The sequence below is a fragment of the Dendropsophus ebraccatus genome, chromosome 14 (assembly GCF_027789765.1).
Source record: "Dendropsophus ebraccatus isolate aDenEbr1 chromosome 14, aDenEbr1.pat, whole genome shotgun sequence".
NCBI classification, from domain to species: Eukaryota; Metazoa; Chordata; class Amphibia; order Anura; family Hylidae; genus Dendropsophus; species Dendropsophus ebraccatus.
In genome coordinates this window covers 52,525,645-52,544,907 of record NC_091467.1, presented here as the reverse complement: position 1 = coordinate 52,544,907, position 19,263 = coordinate 52,525,645, and the positions used below count along the sequence as shown (strand labels likewise).

The 19,263-nt window shown below is 42.5% G+C and overlaps 2 long non-coding RNA genes across 2 annotated transcripts in view; one reads left to right on the top strand and one right to left on the bottom strand.

Annotated features, from left to right (window-relative positions):
- LOC138773119 (uncharacterized) overlaps window positions 1–19,263 on the top strand; it is a 78,571-nt gene that overhangs the window by 43,468 nt on the left and 15,840 nt on the right. The window lies entirely within an intron of this gene.
- The window catches only part of LOC138773118 (uncharacterized), a 28,450-nt gene that overhangs the window by 7,285 nt on the left and 1,902 nt on the right, over window positions 1–19,263 (bottom strand). The window lies entirely within an intron of this gene.

The following is a 19,263-nucleotide window of genomic DNA, read 5'->3' as shown; positions in this document are numbered from 1 at the left end:
TCTAATTCTCTAAAGATCATTGAGCTGCCAGCCAATGACACCATATCATAGTTTACACTACTCCACACTGCCCTCTACTGACCAAAGAGGGGAATAGCCAGGACTTGCACCAATACCCATATGTAAATTTCTGATCGTATTAGAAACGTTTAGTATACAATGAACGGAGACAAACTCCATCCACTATGTAGTGTGGCGCTAAACAGCTAATTGCCACAGTGGCGGTGTTGGCATCTTGATGATTAGTGACTGATGAGTTGGCCTCTGGATGATTTAGCCGTAAATTTTGCTCAGAAAACCCCTTTAAGGATGCAGACAAGTTTCATTTTTATCTCCCTGCCTTCTAGAAGCCGTAACTCTTAGTTTTCCAGCTACAGACTGAACCTATGTGAGGGCTTTTCTTTTGCGCTATTAATTGTACTTAGTTTTTCATATAGTGCATTTTACCATAAAAATGTCTTGATTTGTATTTGTATTTGGGTCAGTACAATTACAGTGTTACCCAGTTTACAGAACTTTTGTTTATTCTACTACTTTTAAAGAATTATAACTTTGTCTATGGGGCTGTTGTAGGGCCATAATCTGTAGTTTTTGTCTGTACTGTATTAGGCTGGGTTCACACTACGTATATTTCAGTTAGTATTGAGGTCCTCATAGCAACCAAAACCAGGAGTGGATTAAAAACACAGAAAGGATCTGTTCACACAATGATGAAATTGAGTGGATGGCCGCCATTTAATGGCAAATATTTGCTGTTATTTTAGAACAACGGCTGTTGTATTGAAATAATGGCAGTTATTTACTGTTATATGGCGGCCATCCACTCAATTTCAACATTATGTGACCAGATCCTTTCTGTGTTTTTAATCCACTCCTGGTTTTGGTTGCTATGAGGACCTGACATGAGGACCAAATACTGCCTGAAATATACTGTGTGTGAACCCGGCCTAAACAAGGATCTGATTTTAAAAATTTCCATTTTTTTTCTGCAATAGTAATGTGACCAAAAATCTGCAATTTTGCCCTTTGCTATTTTCTTATGATTACACTGAGCCGGGTGAGGAATGTTAGAAGTTAATAGTAAGGAAAATTCTGTTTTTGCTTTTCTTTTAATCTTAATTAGAAAAGGGGGTTTATCTTAACTTTTATTAGGGGAGTGTTTTTTATTATTTTTTGTAAACATTTTTTATAATTTGGTTTACTTTTTTAGATTGGTTATACATATCAACGCCATGCAATTCTTTTGCATCATACTATTAGTATCATTAGTACATTATTGATGTACTGCTTGCCCACACATTTGTTTTTAAACTTTTTTTTTTTTTGGTGGCAGGAAGAGGAGCATTTACAGGCCCAACAATGCCCAAAATATTGTGTGGGAACATAGCTTAGGGCTCGATTTATAGGGTGGCTTTACACACAGTATTTTTCTCCTTATTTTGGGCCTCATTTTTTTAAACGTACTTTATTTAATTTTCAAGTAAAATGGTAACAGGGAGGAAAAAGTCAAGCAGTAATTCCATATAAGCAATATAATACGTTGTACGACTCTTGATCAAATCACCGTCGTAGGGCGCATGGTACCTCAACATAAGGAAATGCACTCTCTAGAGCAGGCATGGGAAACCTTCGGCTCTCCAGCCTTCGGCTTTGACTGTCCAGGCATGATGGGAATTGTAGTTTTGCAACAGCTGGAGGGCCGAAGGTTCCCCAACCCTGATGTAGAGAAAACAGAGGCATAGTGACCTTCCAAAACATACAGAACAAACAAATACATCAGAGGAGGGAGAGGTAACGGAGGGGGGAAAAAATGTGTGTGTGTGTGTGAGGGGGGGGGGGGGGGGTATGGGGTTGCTAGAGGCCATTCTAGATTAAAGACAAATCCGGTGGTCCAGCTTATATTTCAACCAAGGGGACCAGTTTTGTTCAAATTTAAAGTAGGACCTCTTCGTCCAACTCAGTAACTGTTCCATAGTGTGTATTTGGTCCACTTTGCTGTGCCAGTGCGTTATTGATGCGGGATGGGGGGTGGGGAGGTTGGTGTGGTGTCTGGTCCATTACCCCCCTCCATTACCACCTTTTCTAAAACACACAGCAACACACATGTACTTAAGCCTGTAATATGGTGTATATTGTTATATCTCCAAACACTAGGGAAAAACTTGTGTGACATTTGATGGAGCAAACTGTGATTTTTCAATGTGAGCTCCACATAAAAAATCTCCATACGTTTATATGTCTATTTAAATGTTAGAAGGTTATACAGTTGTGTGCTAATTCCTATATACAGTGCTATGACTATATGGCTCTTATTGTGTTGTAATTCTATGTGATCTGCCTTACGATATTTATACGTTACTACGTCTTTAAGATGCAGATGCAGAACATAATTAATTTTGCTCTCTGGTGAGATCCTGAACAATGAATCGGATGAAGCCATCAGTGCGTAGAGGCAACAAATCTCCCCCAGTGCTTTCCCTGCAGTTCCTCTGACGGATCTTCTCCTATTTCAATTAGTTTCCATCATCCGGCCACTCAGAGAAGCTTGGCTCTACGCAGTGCCCGTCTGGCAGTGAAGGGGTTACAGCTTACTTACGCTTTTGTTAGTGTGTAAATGTGCAAGAATAAAATATTCATTATACTCAGTAATGTAGAAATTGCTTACATCCATATGTTTGTCAGCAAAGTGTGCGGGCAGATCTGTATTCACTTTGTTCCAGCAGCAAGCACGTGTCAGGGATGTGCAAGATGTTAAGGAAAGACTCATTGATTTGTATACAGATTGTCGGCTCCCATGCAGCAGACGGGGTTAACATCTGCGTCTGCAAAATGCTAACTATGTCTGTTGGATATTGGCCTTAGAGAGGCCAGATCCTGCTGTGTTTGCATCCAGCCAGGAACCTGCTCTGCTTACAAGCAGTCGTGCAAGAAGAGGCTTTTTTCCAGGTCTTTTTGCATCTTTACCCTTGGAGTGCCCTGATTATACAGAGCATTGATTTTACAATGCATCCTTCCATTGATCGTCGTGTCTCGCTCCTCCCACAGGAAGCTGCCGACAGCACTTTCTCATCTCAGACCAATATTCCCTCAGGTGACTCCGCTGAGCGCACCTTGTAATGCTATAATGGAGTGTAAGCTCTTCAGTCGTGTGGCTAGTTTCCTCAATGTGGACGTTTCTTTGTTAGGAGATTGAGGGGATTTCCTATCTATAAAATCCTAGGGTTGTAGACTTATAGACTTTGTTTATTCTAGGTTATTATTTATGTTGCGTATATAGCGCCAATATGTTCTACAGTGATGTCATTGCTCACATCAACCACTGTCCCTGACTCACAGTCTAATTTCCCTGTCTCAGATACACATACGTTCTAGATATCCTAATCTCAGATACACATACGTTCTAGATATCATAATCTCAGATACACATATGTTCTAGATACCCACGTTTAGCCCCTTCTTGCCCTGTAATGTAAATTTACACCACAGGTGGAAAATGGTTAGTTCAAATAACAGCCCATTTACAGGGCACAGGTATGACACATGGTCAGTCTGCGTCATCAGAAAATCTGTACTGTACTGTAGGTAAGTATTGGTGGGTGCTGTAAGCAATTAAACACATTTACATTATTTCCTAGGGAAGATACTCAAGAATAGAGGTAACAGTGTATTATAAAAAATACTTGTATCCAGGTCCAGTTTCTTAAAGGCTGCTATATAACAGCTATGCTTACTGTATCCAGGTCCAGTCTCCTGAAGGCGGCTTTATAACAGCTATACTTACTTGTATCCAGGTCCAGTCTCCTGAAGGCAGCATATAACAGCTATACTTACTTGTATCCAGGTCCAGTCTCCTGAAGGCAGCATATAACAGCTATACTTACTTGTATCCAGGTCCAGTCTCCTGAAGGCTGCTATCTAACAGCTATACTTGTATCCAGGTCCAGTCTCCTAAAGGCAGCTATATAACAGCTATACTTACTTGTATCCAGGTCCAGTCTCCTGAAGGCTGCTATATAACAGCTATACTTACTTGTATCCAGGTCCACTGTCCTAAAGGCAGCTTTTTAGTCTTGTGCTGATTGAAAAAATAAAAAGAGACTAAACACATGAAGTCCCGGACAGTACAGAGAGTCACAGCCTAATGTGTCCATCAATCACATGACTGCCTTCTCTGTGCACAGATGACCGGGACTTCCTGTGTTTTTGTGTGTGTTTTTTTTTCAGTCTAAAAAAAGATCCTATGTTTTCCATTATAAGTAAAAGATAATAATATAGTAATTATAAAAATAATAAATTAATGAAATTGCAAACCGTATTTCACATCTACTGTTGATTTATATTTTGAAAATTATGTTATGTGACAACTTTCTAGTACCGACCAGCCAACAGCGGGTATCCATTTCGGCTGCTCAGTAAGTTGTGTATGTGACTTTTGCTGTGAGAGCTGGACCACCATTAAGGCCGGATTCACACTGCATTTTTCTGTCCATGAACCATGCTAGGACCAAACAACATTGATCATTAGGGTATGTCCATGTGGAATTCACATCCTTTTGTTTTCAGTGGTAATCCATGCTGTAGTTTACACTGTGAACTAAGGCACAGATTCTTTTCTGACATGGGTAGACATTTTTAAATTACAAAATAACATAGGTCGATGGGCTGGGAGTGCTGATCTCTGTGATCTGCAATTTGTTTGCCCTCACATGGCTCAATAAATCATACAGCTGGGCCACGCAAATCATTGCGGGATCATTCATGCGACCAATTCAGTGCAACATTGTCAGCCACACATCACCTGTTTACACAGGACAATGGGCAACCAACAACAAGGCATTCAATGGACCGTAAACTGACAGTGAAATCAGTGTCTGGGTACAAACACACACACCGTATACGCAGCATATTTACGGCTGCGATACACAGCAAATATGCAACTAATACGAAGCAGATTACATCTAAATAACTGAACACAGCATCAAATCTGCACCATCAAATCTGCTGCGTATCTGTTGCGTATACGATGTATGTGTTTGTACCCTCTGTGTAAGAAAGAGACAGGCAGGGTCTTCTAGACAGGTAGTGTTAGGAGTACACCAGAGCGCACGGCTGATTGCGAGAAGCACGTTGACAGCATCCCTGACAATCGGCCCAGGCGGTTGGTAGGGACGCGGGGACATTGCATTTGTTTTTGCCACGGCCAAGGTGTAATATGTTTTCATTAACTGACTGGCGGCCTTCACCACCAGTCAGCTTTACAGAGCTGAGGCTGGGACTCCAGCTTCCACAAATATCCTCCCCTGTGTGTGTGTCCTTCCTTGCCTGCAATAGAGCCTCAGTACCTGAGTGTCCTTTGACCTAGCTTTTATCCTGATTGAATTCTTGGTTTCCAGTTTCTGTTTTTTGGCTTCCTGACGATCCTGACTTTGTACCGCACCAACCGTCTGTTACAGACCTAGCTTCCTGACCCCGAGTTATTGTGTTTGTACGTCTTCTCTGCATTTTGTGTTACACCTGTTCAGGCTAGGGACTGTCACCCAGTTATCCACTGTCACTTAGAGCAGTTGCAGTGGGCAGGCAGAGATAGCGGGGCGACTGCCAGTGCTAGGGTCTCTTGTCCTCCAGTTCCGTACCTGACAGGTAGATACTCTTTTTAGCTGCTCTCTGCTTAGACTGGGTTGTGGATTTTTGGAGTGCATGAATTCCCTGTTTAGGTTTCTGAAACAAGGTATCCTAAACTAAAAATCCTTTTGGATGAAACTATCATTATTATTAGTATTAAATGTTAAAGGGGTTCTCTATTTTTGAGGATTCATACTTATTAGAAGAATCCCTTGACCATAAATTTATCGCACAGAGTTTCCCTACTGGTAAATGTTTAGTTTGCCTGCAGCGCCACCACAGGGAAAATTAAGCATTACATAGTGTCCATTGATATTAATGGGTTTTTTTGTGTAATACAGGACAGGACGGGTCATCCAGCTAAAAATAAAAATCCTCTTTATCACTCAGTATTACTCAGAATTTCCTTGTATGGTGTATGAAAGTGAGTTTCTAAACTAGACAAGCCCTTTAAGCAATTTCTCTACACTACATGACATATCTGTATCTTTCTTTGACTGAAAGTAAAACTTCAATGTTGTTCATGAGAATTAATTGATTATTGATGGTCTACTTAATCTTAAAACCATATAGCTATCCTATTACATGGCAGAATATAAACCAAGCAGTAATAGATGACCTGCTCAGCATCCAGCACATCTGTACGGTATGTGATTGGGCTGACTGGGCATTACAGATGAGGTATTATGGATTGGAGCTCACACATTGATGGACAGGGGTCTCCAGGCGTCACCTCCTCCTTACACTAATGGTGAGGAGATTTCCCAGCACCGCAGTGACATCAGCTGTTATCTGGGCATGCTTAGAGGAAAGAGGGTGGTCGTAGTACCTGGAGAAAGATTCTCACAGCCTGTCTGTCATCACCAGGTCAGGCTCTGGCTCCAGACTGCCTGCACCCTGATAAAGAAGAGAGGCACAGGGCTTGGTGCATGAGAGAGGAGGGAGGAGAGACGTGTATGAAACACAAGGCATGTCTGCCCTAAGCTGGAGTCAGGACCCTTATCTGCTCCGACAGCCCCTTACTGTGAGGTGGGAACTACTAGCTGTGTCCTGTAGTGTACTATAACAACATTCCTTATGAGACTTCCCTGGAGCTGGTAAGGACAGGCATGGAGTAGTACCCATACATTCATATGGGAATATAGTGCTGTGTCCAGTTATAACCTGGCATCACTTGGGGCAAACACTTAGCCCCCTATTAGCTGGCTGAATATTAGCTGATTTTACCCTATGTAATAGGATCAGCGATCAGCCAGTGTACAGGCAAATGCTGGTTCTTCCGCTGGTCATCGTTTTTGGCCCGTCAAATAATCATTGGCCACTGTCCACACATCATCTGCCAGAGGAGACTAAGAGGCCCCCATTCTTTTTATACTGATGGCTAAACCCACCACCAGCTAGCTGGACACCTTCACTAGTTATTGGCAGAACATTGACCGCTATCTATCCCATTCACACCATACACATATACAGTGGTGCCTTGGATTACGAGCATAATTCGTTCTGGGACCGTGCTTGTAATCCAAATCCAATCCAAAGCAAATTTTCCCATAAGAAATCATTGAAATGCAGACAATTAGTTCCACACGCCAAAAATAATGATTTGTTTCTAAATAACATGTAAAATAGATGAAACAAAGAATGAGAAAAAGCTGAATATGTGATATTATAAGTTACTGTACAGTAGAGCAATCAGCATGTGGAGTATAATGTATAGTAAGTGCATAAACCTGAAAAAACAGCAGCAGTTTGTAGATACAGGATGGAACTGCAGATCCCCATAATGCAGTAGTGTAGTACAACAGGCTAGAATAGAGAGGCAGGCCTGCTGTCAGAGGTCTGTGTGGTCACATGACAGCAATGGGGAAGGGGAATGTGTCCAGCATGGACCAATCAGGAAGTGAGAATCACAAAGCTGTGCAAGAGGACAGTGACAGAAACTTTTCTATACAGCAGTGTGTATGGCTGAGTGTCAGTGCAGGCACATTACAGCAGCTGCAGTGTGTATAGCTGAGCATGAGTGCAGGCAGATTATAGCAGCAATGTGTATAGCTGAGTGTAAGTGCAGGCACATTACACCATCAGTGTGTATAGCTGACTGTGAGTGCAGGCACATTACACCAGCAGTGTGTATAGCTGAGTGTAAGTGCTGGCACATTACACCAGCAGTGTGTATAGCTGACTGTGAGTGCAGGCACATTATACCAGCAGTGTGTATAGCTGACTGTATCTGCAGGCACGTTATAGCAGGAATGGAGAGGATGGGGAACACAAGGGCTGACAGAGACTTCCTGGGTTAGAGTACAGTGCTGTAGGCCCCGCTATGCAGACCATGTCCCTCCCCCTCCCACCCAGTACAGGAAGCTGTTACACCAAAGCAATGCTCTTACACCAAGTCACAATTTTGAAAAACTGTGAGCTCTTCTTTCAAAACGCTCTTAATCCTAGTTGCTCTTAAACCAAGGTACCACTTGTACATACGACTTGTTCTGAATGGGAAGAGGGGAGATAAGCTGCTGCCAGACAGCTCTGGTGGTGTCATATTCCCCTAAAATCAAAAGAATCATGCAATTAGAATCTGAAATGCCTGATATCCTGCCCTTTCTCAACATCAGGTATCAGGGGAGAGTCAGACAATTTCTACAATTACTATTGGCCAGTGCTGTCGAAAACAGCCGAATGACAACCTTCACTAAGGTGTATTGGGGCTTATAGATAGCTGTCGCCCATATGCTTGTCCAGCAGACACCTATTCCCCTGAATGCCCACATACATGAACAATCTACTAACCATGTATGAGAGAGGAAAAAAGATGGCCATACACACAAGATAGCGGTACACTCTCCCTACACAGTATAAAGCCTCCTTTAGTGTTTCACACACAGTATAACACCCTCAAAGTGCACCATACAGTAATTTCATAATTCCGTCATACTGCTACTGAACAAAACAGAAAGAGATCACTAGTTATACTACTAAATAATACCACCACACCATAATCACTATTGGTACAACTACAGACCCTGTACGAGAGTGCAGTCACATCCAGTGACTAAGAGAGGGCATCTTCTCTGATCATTCACTTTTCCTTTTCCTCTCCATCCAGCTTGGGTTATCACAAAGTCTTCTCCTGCCCATGAATCCTCTCTCTTGAATTTGATATATAAACAGTTTAGGTTGCTCCAGCACATATAGTAGCTAGGTCCTTATGCCCTATATAGTAGTTAGGCCCCTCTGTACCCTCATAAAGTTTTAAAGCTCTACTCTGTGCCCCTATATAGTACTAAAGTCCCTATATAGTATAGGCCCCCTCTGTACAGTCATTATATAATATAGACCCCCTCTGTGCACTCTTTTTATACAATATAGCCCCCTTTTTGAAGTCTGTATAAAATTTAGGCCCCTTTTGTGCAGCCTCGATATAGTATAGGCCCCTCTGTACAGTCTTTTTATAATACACCCCCTCTGTGCAGTTTTTATATAGTATTGGTACCCTCTGTACAATCATTATAAAATATAGGCCCCTCTCTGTGCAGTCTTTATATAATATAGCCTCCTCTGTGCAGTCTTTATATAATATAGCCTCCTCTGTGCAGTCCTTATAGAGTACAGGCCCCCTTTGTGCAGTCTTTATATAGTATAGGCCGCCTCTGTGCAGTCTTTATATGGTATAGCCCCCTCTGTGCAGTCTGTATATACATTAATACCTTGGTTCCCAAACACCTCGTTGTTAGAACAAAAGTTCCACCTGTTGGTGCAAGACGCATGGAGTGTAAAAAAAACAATTAATGAGATATACATTGTTCCCTATGGGAACACACAGCTCTGTTCTTAAACCGCTCGGTTCTAAAACAGCCTTCCAGAACCAATTAAGTTAGAGAACAGAGGTGCCACTGTAATTTAGTGTAGTCTTTATATAGTATAGGTCCCCTCTGTGTTGTCTTTATATAGTATAGGCCTCCTCTGTGCAGTCTTTATAAAGTGTACCCCCCCATGCAGTCTCTATATACTATAGGCCCCTCTGCAGTCTTTAAATAATATAGGCCTCCTCTGAGCAGTGTTTATAGAGTACAGTCTTTACAGTGCAGTTTTTAAAGGGACAGGAGGTACAGAGCAGCCTCTTCTGACTGCAGGCATAAAACTGCAGTCACACAAGCTTCAAAGAGATGTCGGCGCTATCGCATTCAGTGGTAAAGGATGCGTTCAAAAATGTGTTTTAAGTGTAGAAAGTGTCACTCTTGGTATCTCGGGTAACAGGATTGTTCAAACCCGATCGTCTCGCCTATATGTGGTGCTCAGCAAGGTTTTCAGATATAAGTCCATCCAACATAATGCACAAGCCAGGTAGGAAAGCAACAGAAAGGTAACCAGTAGCACTCACCAGTCTTCAGGCAATACGTATCTTTATTCAGGGTGACATCAAACAGGTTGGTGTGGGGCAGGGGGAGACAGATCCAGCAGATCCCGTGCCCTCAGGGTACAGCCGTTTCACGGGTAAACTTCCCACTTTCTCAAACTAAAACTGCAGTCACAAGAGTGATTGACAGTGCGAGTAGCCAATGGCTTTTAGTCTTATAAATCAGTGCGCCCTATTTTGATTGATAGGATGATGCACTCAATTTTATTAAAGTATTTTATTGCCCCCCAAAAGTTATACAAATCAAAAATATATACTTATTATTAGAAATGCTTATAAAGTGCTATTTTCCCTGCACCAAGGCTTTCCCTGCACCAAGACTTCCCTTCCTGGATAACATGGTGATGTCACTTCCTGGATAACTTGGTGATGTCACTTCCTGGATCCAATGTTACCATAAAAGAATCTATAAGTCTAATGGACTAAGTGAGTATTTGGTGCACTGCCAGTACAGTGTACAGTGGGTTTAATTACCCGAAGATGACAGAAGACTGGTGAGAGTTTAACCTCTTTCTTTCCTTCACATTTTCCGTACCATATTGCATGTTGAGGCTATGTTCACACTGCGTATGAATCCGTCCGTAGTGCGAACCGCGTATATACGCGCGTAGTTTTGAGGTTGATGTGTTCGCTTGAAAGTATACGATATACGCCCGCACAGTGCACACTACGTATGAGCTTACGGCTGGATCGTATGCGGCGCCGTGAAAAATGAACAAGACCACTGTTTGAGGACGGAAATGTTGAAACTCACGGCCGTGGATTTCCATGCGGTTCAGTACGAAGTACTTATTTCAGTCAAATTGAACTTGATTTTTCGTTTCAAAAGGTTCTGTGTGGTTTACGGGGCTGGGCGAAGATTTCCAAGTAAATGACCTGCCTCAGATCGCTACGAAACAAGCTAGGGAAGCATAACTGTACTACGGCGTATGTTCGCGGTTCGTACGCATCCGGCCACATGTCTATTTTTCCCACGCCCGTAGTTTCAGCCGCACATGTACAGCGGCGTACGATCTACGGATGGATTCATACGCAGTGTGAACATAGCCTGAAGCTGGACTGGTGGAGTCTGGTAGTGTGGAGGCTGTAAGTTAACTATTAGTGCATATTGACTTTTTGTTTGAGATGTCACTTCCTGGATAACATGATGATGCCACGACCCAACTCCCAGAGCTGTTCGGTCTGTGGCTGCTGGAGAGGATGATGGCAGGGGGACACTGAGGGACACAGGGCACTGTAGGGACACTGAGCATCCCCCTGCCATCATCCTCTCCAGCAGCCACAGCCCGCACAGCTCTGGGAGTCGGGTTGTGACATCACCATGTTATCCAGGAAGTGACATCACCATGTTATCCAGAAAGTGACATCACCATGTTATCTAGGAAGTGACATCACCATGTTATCCAGGAAGTGACATCACCATGTTATCCAGGAAGTGACATCACCATTTTATCCAGGAAGTGAAGCCTTGATGCAGTAGTAAGTGTAGGGAAAAAAGCACTTTATAAGCATTTCCCGTAATAAGTGTATATTGGTAATTTGTATAACTTTTGGGGAGTAATGCAATTCTTTAATAAAAATTTACGCCGGACTTCCCCTTTAAGACCCTGACAGACTTCTCTGAACAAAACATTTAGCATGGTAAAATCCAGTTGCGCATTTTCCTTCGAGAGCCAAACATGCTGAGAGGTGTAGTTTTGCAACAGGTGGGGGAACACTGGTATAGAGTATAGCTCTTTTATAGGCTGAACGTCTAGTTCCAATCCCTCTAACTTTTCACCAGAGTTCACAACAGTTTATAAACTCTGCGGGGTTTACAGACACATCCATACAAGCTGCTACATTCTCCCAGAGACCAAACAATCTGGTCCTTTTTTATTTAATGGCCCTTTAAAAGCCTAATGAAAGGCAGGTCCAGTTTATGCAAAGCTGGTGTCTGTAATGACATTATTCACCAGAAGACCGTCTGATAGACATCATTCCCACCACACGTCTGGGTTGGCTTTGATCTTGGGAAAAATATGCAGTGTATTTCATTGAAAAAGATGCTTCTGGCTCCCAGGCTCCCTCCGTGACATAATTGGTAGCTTCTCTAAGATTCTGCGGCCTTAAAGCAGCTGTAAATCTCATGTAACGGAGCTTTGAACGAAAAAAATAAGGAACTTCGAAACGTGTAAAAATCCTTTAGGCTGAGAGCATGTTTATATTCCAGATGCCTGTGCTGAGAACAAGAATCTAGCCAAAGCCTTACCGCATAACATTACCACAGTGATTTAGTGACAAGGCCTGAAGGAGCTCTATTGTTGAGCATGTTTCCTCTATATCCTATATCGATGTATATATTGTTATTATATTTCATAAAACATTGGTCAAAACAAAAGTGTTCTGCCCCAAAGAGCTTACGGTCTCTGGCTGTACAGGGTGAGTCAAAAGTCTCTGGACACCCTTTTATTTCAGAAATAAAAGGAAAATTTACCTATCTGAATACCCCAACATGTAATGGGGAGGGGGCGTATCTTATAGGCTATGTCAGGGACATGGCCGCCATCTTGAAAGCTGCCATATTGGATCAAGCATAACTTTTTTCCAATTGTAGAATTCAATAGAAAAATACCCTTTATAGCATATCATAGCATATCATAGAATAAAAGAATTGTCTCAGAAGTCGAGTTCTGCAAGATTTGCCCTTTTAATTTAAGGCCAGGTTCACACAGAGTAAGACACCGGCCATTCTGTGACACGGCTGTGTCACAGAACGGCCGGTGTCCGTGAACATCATCCTGACCGGTAGTGCAGTGCTGGCCGGATGAACTTAATTTATGTTGAAATGGGATGCGGGCCCGCATCCGAATTTACCGTTGCACACAATGGAGAGTGTGGCCGTAGCCGTACACTTCATTGTGTGAACTGACAGTTTTGTGCGGCCGCTATTTAACGAATAGCGGCCGCACAAAACTGACATGGCAGTTTTTCTGGCAGCCATTAGGGATCCCGGCCAGAGAGTATACTATCTGTATACACTCGGGCGGGATTCCATTGACTTCAGTGAAAAGCATATTTTAAATTAATCATGGCCATTGTTGCAAATTGCAAGAACGTCCGTGATTAATTCAAAATATACGTTGTGTGAATGTGGCCTAAAAGTTATTAACACAGAAATTCGCACCAACAATGAGGAATGGCCCTGGGATGCACCACTACATGAGATGTTCAATGTGTTGTCCATGGTGCTGACCACAGAGCTGGATCCAATTGTTATGAACCCACATGAGAATCTCTGGAGATTTTAACCCACAAGAGATATTGCAAATCTGCATCAATCTTGTCTAATGTGCATGGTGGTCTTTATAAAGCCTGTCGCAGATATTCAATGCCACAACCATGACATCTAATGAAGAATGAAATCCTTGTGGGGACGTCTTACAGTGACACCTGGACTCCATGTGGGCCTATGCACGCAGCCTTTTCTTGTGCACAAATTTTAACAAGATAAAAGGAGTAGTGACCACTGTGCAGGAAGGACTCATAAAACATACTTTTGTTTCCATAGCCATATGTAAGGCCAGATCTGAATAAAGAAAGGGAAGGAAATATTACTGAAGGAACTAGCTCATTTCCCCACAATCTGTATCAGCTAAAGGGGTGTTCCGGAAATTAAGGGGTTATCCAGGCTTAAAAAAATAAAAGCAGCACTAGTCTTGTCCTCAGTTTGGGTGTGGGTTTTGCAGGGTTTTTGCAGCCGGAGTGGTGCTGTTTTTGAAAGAAAGTAGCTGTGTTTTTCTAATCCAGGATAACCCCAGTCTAGGGGCCTATTTACATGGCTAAAATCTATTTGTATTCAGAATCTGCTGTAATTTTCAACATCCAGATGACATGAAAATCCAACTCCCATTGACTTCAATGCCTACACAATGCTGAAAAATCTACATGTTTTAAAAAAAATGTTGATTTTTATGGGGCTAAGGCTATGTTCACACTACGTAACAACGGCCGTAGTCCTCGCCGCAAAACTACGGCCATTGTTTTGAGGTTCCATATTATGAATGCAATGCAGTGTAACTACAGCTGTTGAATGCACACTACGTATCAGATACCGGCCGTTGTTTATACGTCCCTGTGATAAATTAACATGTCAATTATTTCCGGCCGGTAATACTGCAACAACGACTGTGGATTTCAATGCGGCCGCGAACGTAAAACTTATATCTGCCGGATTAAACTTGATTTTGATGTAAAAAGTTTTCTGAGTTGTTTCTCGGGCTGGGCGCAGTATTTAAAGTAAATGACCTGTTTTATTCCGCTTATAAACATGCTAGGAAGCTAAATTAAACAACGGCCGTAGTTTCATGACTAGCCCATACGCTCGTAATTCCATGGCTGTAGTTTCAGTCGCAAAAGTCCAGCCGGTGAAAACAACGGCCGTTGTTTTACGTAGTGTGAACATAGTAGTTTTGAGCTACGTTCCCATTATAGGAAAATGTCAACCATCTTTCTGGACAATTTAGCGCCAAAAGACGGCCATTTTTTGGTGATGACGGCGGCAACTAATGTTCATGATCATTATTTGTGGCTATCATTATAAATAGATGGCTGTCTTTTGGTGCTAAAATACTGTCCAGAAAGACGGCCATCATTTTACCTTTGTGGGAACATAGCCTTGAGTAGTTAGAGACTTGCAGGTTGGAAGATGTTTTCTGCAATATCTCACAGTGGCCAGAAGATGGCAGTGTTGAATATGCATTCAGATCCTTTTTTTTTTTTTTAATAAAAGGTGAATGTTAGTGCTACAATGTAATTGTTTTAAGTCAATAATACAATGTAATTATTTTCTATTACCTTGGTAATGGGGAGATCAGTTACAGGTCTACTTTAAATTATTGCATCTTACCATATCATATCATATTATATTAGAAAAACTAATATGCTTTATTTTCACGTGTTACTATGTTGCTCTAGCATCATAACAGCAGCCTGAAACCATTACTGCTGTTCCATGACTACCCAGATTTCTGTCTAGCCTCCTCTATTACACTTATACTGTTGTGTTATGTGGCAGCTCTGAATATTTTCATTGGTCTTGTACTGCTGATCCAGCATCATGACACTTGTTACATGCACCAACACACCAGTGTCTCCCTGACCACAGACTGATATCTATCTTCATAGCTTGGTAAGACAACCAATGATCAGTCTAGCTACACATATGAATTACTAAAGATTGTAGAAGACCCGGCCATTCCTTCCTGGAGATGTGACTTCTCACTGTGGTCGGAGAATGGCTGCTTCCATGTAGGTCAATTGAGGTCATCTTCTACTTGCATAGACTAATAGATCTGCTACATCTGCACTCAATATCAGTAATGGGGCTAAAGGGATTGTCCCATTTCCATATAACTTATAACTCATAGGGATATGAGTTAGGGTCCTATTACACAAACGATTATCAGCTGTACTTGGCTGATTACCAGCCATTTCGGATGATAATCGTTTAGTGTAATAGCTCAGTTGAAAGGCAATGATCAGCCGACATGCATAATTGTTCTGCATCCTGGTCTGCTGCCTGTCGCTCCATGCAATAGGAGTGGCAGCAGTAGACCACCGCTCTCTTCTATAGGCCACCCACATAGTCCGAAGATCCCCCCGCAGCTCCTCGTGCCCCCTTCCACTTCTCCATGCTTGATGTCTGTGCTTGTAATAGCAAAGACAGCGAGCGGGTAAGGAGCAAGAAGCGAGTGCTGATCTGACAGGTTGGTGCTCTCTTAGGGTTCTATTCCACACAGCGATAATGGGCCGAATCGGCCCAATTCGGACTGTATTGCTCGTGGAATAGAGGCAATGATCAGCCGATGATGATGTCATCAGCTGATCGTTTATCTAGGGTCAAACCTAAAATCATCGGGCACCAACCGCGCATCACTGCATGGAATAGCAATGCACGTCGGGCGACCAACATTTTCACAAGCACCATGCTTTACCTAAGCATGTTACAGACCTTCTGCACTCCTTCTTCCTCCCATGCCCGCGCGCAGAAGCAGCTTCAGTGCGTCAGCTGACAGACCGCTCAGCCAATCACTGGCCAAGACTGCCACGGCCAGTGAGTGGGTGAACGGTCAGTCAGCTAAGACAGGCCGCACCGAAGCTGCTGCTGTGCTCGGGAGCGGGAGGAAGAGGGAGTGCAGGAGAAGGCCTGCAACATGCTTAGGTAAAGTATGGTGTTTAAACAAGGGCTGCAAGGACATCGGTAGCAATTATCGGGCCATGGAATAGGCCCAGTAAACAAGCGCCGATCTAGCAGATCAGCGCTCGTTTACATTATTGGTCGGGCCCCCATCGGCCCGCGGAATAGGACCCTTACTCCTCAATATCCAGCCATGTAATAGGGAAAGGTTAATGAAAGGTTAACTCATGTAACTCATCTCTTGGCCAGAGAGCTGAACAGTTCTGTATTAGCCCGACAACCTATTGGTATCATTGAACACTGCGTACTGCTTGATATTGACCGTGGTGGCGCTGCAGAGAAATTGAACAGTTCCTGGCAGGTTCCACACAGATAACAGCTGATCACTGGGGGTCCCAGGCTGGGACGGGAAGGATCTTCATAATCTGTGATCTTTCTAAGGGCCTTTTTACATGAGTCAATAATTGTTAACGTGCGTTCCTAGAAATGCTCATTCAGCTGAAAATCGGCCCATGTAAAAGGACTAGCGATCAGACGATGAGTGGGAAAATAGCTGATTGGATTTTTTGTGCGGCAGTAAAATTTATCATTATTGGATGAACATTTCTATATGTAAACATGAGATGTGCAGCCAATAACAATGAAAGTTAGTGGCTGCACAAACGATACAGCAATATATTGTGCCTTGTAAAGGCACTGCATGCAAGTGCTGATCTTGCTGATCAGTGCTCGTTTGCATCCCTACACAGACCCTAAGAAGTTGGGATTTACAAAGCTGATTAAAGCTACAGACACCTTACGGAAAGCATATTTTAAGTCTTGCCTTGTACTTATAGTGCAAAAAAAACATTACAGGTTTTTGTTAAATTATTTTTCCTTGTACAACTGTTTTCTCTGTACTTTCTCTGTACAGTCTGTATGACTTTCCCCAGCAGACTGCCTTACATCTGATCCCCTCTCAAGCCTGTGTGAGCTGTCCTCCAAGGTTTCTGTTCCCTCTGTCTTCTATCTGAGCTGAACCTCCTCCCTGTTACTACCTCTAACAATGAAAGAGCATAGTTAGCTCCTCTTCATCTGGGTAGCAGTTAAATAGTCTTCATGAGATGTTAGAAAGTTGTTTTGGGGACCAAATCAGCAATAACAAAAAAATTACGTTTTGCCGTCCTCAGGAGTATATTCTTTAACCTACATTACATCCCAGAATAAGTGACAGACCGCTGGAAACATTGTCTCTGTCCTGATGCTATACCCCCTCAGTGAGGGCCGCATGGCTTATCTGACTGGTACTTTTTAAGGTTGGTCATACATAGCAATTCAGAAGTTGGAGCAGCTGCCAAAGTTTACTAATTTTTTTATTTTATTACCAAAGAAGTCAACAGCTTCCTGCTCTGTTCTTGTGAGAATAGGAAGTGCATATATTGTGAGAAAAGTGCATATACTGTGAACTCAATTTCCTCTTCAGAGACCTAAGGCCACATTCACGCATTACCGTATGTGTATCCGTAGTGCTCCGTACTTCATGGCGCACTACTTTTCACACATCATTGCCCCAGAGATCCGTGGCGCAAAAAAACGGTCCGCATTACAACATGTCCGTTTTTTTTGCGGCACGGATCGCAGCCCCGTATACACATACGGACGCGTGAACTGGGCCATAGGATAACATTGGATTCATGTTCTGTCCGCAATTGCGGACAGAACAACGGACGTGTGAATTAGCCCTTAAGGCAATAAGGACCTTTGCCAGAGGTTGTGATCTTGTGTATTAACCATTATCTTCTGTTCATCATTTTTACAGAATGCAGTCTGATCTTGTGATGTTGGGGCAAAATTGGGTGTCAAAGACTTTGAAGCAAATAGAAGGTGCTAAACAGCCTGCCCGATTTAATAGTATGGGTGTGACCAACTGGCTATAAGCTAGTGTGATAGGGTTATGTAATCCCAGTGTAAATGAGCCCAGAGTACCCCTCCTGATCCCATATTACTCATGAACGTTTGGTTCGGTTGATTGTTGATATGTGCTGAAGGGTAAGCTGCTGCCAGAGAACAAAATGATTGGGCAAACAAAATCCAACATGCCTGATCCTTCACTGGCCTGACAGCTGTCGGGGGAGAGTCAAGGAGACCCTGACTGGGTCCCACTGATATTACCAGGGTCAACAAGCTATTTTTTCCAAGTATGGAAGGTTTTTTTTTTATGTATGAACCAATATAATACTAGTTTTGGTTAGTGTCAATACCATGAAGCCACCAGGAACAAGTATAAGGTCTCAAGATCCAACACAGAGTTAATCAACCGTTATGTAAAAGTATTACCAAGGCTACAACATGAACGAAAATTCAACTCTTCAAATGATACAACAAATGAAAGTCATTATTAGAGTCATCGGTGTTCATAAGGATGAGACAACAGTTTCAGAAGGTCAATCGCGTCCTCCTCGTACATCAGAATTCAGGGATCAAACATTATGATGACATCAGAACAGGACTAAAGTATATATAGCATAGTGCAGAACGTCCAGTCTATGTTAAAACATTTGGGGCATTTTATTCTCTATACTTAAAAAAGTTAAGAGGAGCCTTCAGTATAAATCATAAAAGATCCACCAGACCTTAAAATTGGGTGCCCTGGAAATCCATGCAAATGGGTCACATTTAGTTCCTTGGCCTGATTGATTATGAATTCAACATCTTTACATTATAGTAAAATCTTACTCCTCTCTGTACTTCTAAGGGCCAGTTCACACAGAGTAAAAGAGGTGGAATTCCGCCTCTTTTACTCCATGTGAACTAGCCCTAAAGCAGAGTTCACTAACCTGTTTTTCCTTGCCTGTTTATAATTTTTTTAAATCACATCTGTTATTTTGCTGCAATGACGGCAGCAATGACGGCTGTTGGGTCATAATTCTAGTTCAGGTGGACTGATTGCCCTTTGGGGGGGTCTTTAATTGAAAAGTGCATTGAATTTAATTGGAAAGATGGTAAAAGGAAAAACTGTGTGTGAACAACAAAAAAATAACATCCATTGTTTTCAAAAGTAATCCGA